Source organism: Pteropus vampyrus, unplaced genomic scaffold (assembly GCF_000151845.1).
Source record: "Pteropus vampyrus isolate Shadow unplaced genomic scaffold, Pvam_2.0 Scaffold34, whole genome shotgun sequence".
Classification (NCBI taxonomy): Eukaryota; Metazoa; Chordata; class Mammalia; order Chiroptera; family Pteropodidae; genus Pteropus; species Pteropus vampyrus.
In genome coordinates, this window is record NW_011888815.1 from 6182447 (window position 1) to 6185397 (window position 2951).

The 2951-nt window shown below is 39.9% G+C and overlaps 1 protein-coding gene across 6 annotated transcripts in view; it reads left to right on the forward strand.

Annotated features, from left to right (window-relative positions):
- Positions 1 to 2951, forward strand: part of LRRC28 (leucine rich repeat containing 28) — an 83348-nt gene that overhangs the window by 68330 nt on the left and 12067 nt on the right. The gene's annotated exons all lie outside the window — the stretch shown is intronic.

Sequence of the window (2951 nt, forward strand, 5' to 3'; positions counted from 1 at the left end):
CAGTGCGGTGAAACAAACGCGCATTTCCAGCGTCGTGGGAAAACTGGACTTCATCACTTTATGGTCGTATACAGAACAGTTTGATCGCATATGCTGTTTCGTAGCTCGTTCTTTGTAGGAGTGTTTTCCTGCTGCTCCCATAGTCTCAATAGTCTTTAGGCCATAAGGAACGTCCGCATCTATTCCATAATGGGACCTGTCCAGCCCTTCTGTTTAATCGGCGTTGCCGAACTGCGAGTGTGTGTGTTTCTGTTTTGAATTTCTAACCCTCCTGGACGGCGTTCCCCTGCCACTCTGTTTCCTGGCACGATGCCTTGAATTCGCTGAGAATGTTCACTGAGTGAAAAACCCCAGACTGGTAGTTTAAAAAAAGAATACCAGACAATTAAAAATAGGCCATCAAATGAAAAATCCCCCATTAGCACAACCACAGCGTATAGATTTTCTAAATTTAAGATTTTCTAAGTTTCCGTTTTTCAAAGTTAAAAACAAAAATACAATAATGCCTCACTTATCCATCAAATGTGGTATTTCGGGTTAGTGAATCTTCCAGATAACTCGTTGACTCTATCCAACACGGAGAAGCGTTTCCTTTGTAATCATTTTTGTAGCAGGAGAGTGAGTGTAGGCAGGGTGCCGAACCCCTCTGAGCCTCGAAATGGGACAGAACAGCCTGCTCGGCGGGCCATCGTGAGACTTAGCAGATGAGGAGGGCAGACATCTAGCACACAGTGGGTGTTCAGCAGTGATAGTTACCTTCCATCTCTGTTCCCGCTCTAGCCCGAGACTGCGTGTATATTCTTCTTACCCTAAAAAATCCTATTTTGCTGTACTTCTTCCTGTTTTAACTTTCTATAGTTTTAGTATTTCCTTGTTTACCGTGTCCGTCTGCAGAAGACCTCCTAACATCTGCTTCTCCTAATCCTAGGTGATCAGACCTCCAAATTTAGTAGAATTCCATTTAAATTAGAGTTAAAAGGACTGAGTCAGAGTCCGAGATTATTACCACACGAGTAAAATTAACTAATGAAATATTCACATCCGCTAGAAGCAGCAGCACATAGCGGTCAAGTGCACAGACCTCGATCATGACTCCTCCACAGGGATACCTTGGACAAGTTACTTGACTTCTCCGAGCTTCATCTTTTCATCAGTAAAATGAGCATAATAATAATATCTGTTTAATAAGGTCATTGTGAGGATTAAGTGAGATCATTCATGGAAAGAGCCCAGGATGGTACCCGGCATGTAATAAATACCAAGTAATTGTTAACTATTATCTATTTCTGTAGCTCAAAGACTTTTTAAAATTTCTTTTGGGGGGAGGGGTTTTTTTTTAGGAAACGATCTTCATATTTGCGGTATATCACCATAGGACTAATTCATTAAACTGTAGTAAAGTCCTAATGCATTGTTATTACATAATTTCTTATAGAAAATGTTTCCTTACCGAAAACATGAAAATGAAAACAATTCAGTATGGTCAGGACGCTGTTAGTAGCTGATAAAATTCTAAACACCTATTTAAAAAGACAAACTTTCCTTTTATCATGGTAATTCATTTGTGAAAGTTAAGTAGGGCCTTCAAATGAAGTCATCTTTGTGTTACCTTTATATGGAGTTTGGAGAGTTAGTGTTTGCATATTCCATTTACTGCTACTTATTTCTCTGCTACAGCCTAGAAATTCAGTGCAAATAATCTTATGTTGTTTCAGAGTGTAAATATAACAGTATTAGTTTAATAAAATGCATGTATCAAGTACATGGAACTTAGACAATACCCTTTTGTTGAGCGAAGCCACAAGCGCTTGTATTTGTAGCAAAGATGAAATGCCAGGATAGAAACATGGCTTTCTGTGGTGAGTTAATGCTCGGGTCTGAAATTGAGTTTGTGGCTTTCATTTGGTCCACCAGCCTTTGCTCCTTCCCATGTTGCTATGGAGATTGTATTAAAAGCATTGACTTCAGTTTCTACCATAGTCTTTAAAGGACTTTTTTTGGTAACTGAAAACCAAATACTTGAATCTCAGTAGCTTATTGCTGGAAATAAAATCAATAGTTTTATGTGATAAACTCTAAAAGGTCTTGATAATATTATTAAATTTTCTAATATATTTAGTTAAATTTGCATTGCTTGTCATAAAATAATATGTTGTATCAGCCAGTATCTAAATTAATGTGGACATCTGGCATTATTTTAAATGAACATATTGAATATTCTTTTAAAATACCAAGTCCCATACAAGTGTTAGTTCCAACCTAAATTTAATACAGAGTGAGTAAAAAGAAATTACAGTATTTTTGCATAAACAATAAGTACCCAAACCTTCAAATATCAACAGCAGAGAAGAATGGCTGGTATATTCATGACTTTTGATCCTTGTAGACATCGCAGATTTTTATTCCCCAAACTTACTGTTCTTATATGAAAATGGAGAACATCAACTTAGGGGATTATTTGTTTAGTATGGCAACATGTCTCCGCCTTTTCCCACACATGTGTGGTTCTCACAGGTCCTTGCTTTCCCAGGGGGAAAATCAGGCTACCTAGGGTTTTTCAGGAGCGTTGTATTAGTCGGCTAGGATGGCCACAACAAAATAACCACAATGCTGGGTAACAAACAACAGAAGTTCCTTGTCTCAGAGCCCCGAAGCCTGGGAGTCTGAGATCCAGGTGTTGGCAGGGTCGGCTCCTTCCGAGGCTGTGAGGGCAGGACTCGTCCCAGGCCTCTCTCCTTGCCTTATAGATGGCCATCCTCCCCCCTCCCCTCTTCCCATCACCCTCCCTCCATGTACGCCTGTCTCTGTGTTGAAATCTCCCCTTTTTATAAGGACACCGGTGATACTGCATCAGGGCCTACCCGAACGACCTCACCCTAACTTAACAAAATACACCTGCAGTGATCCTGATTCCAAATAGGCCACTGTCATGTTGCCTCACGTGGCAGTGA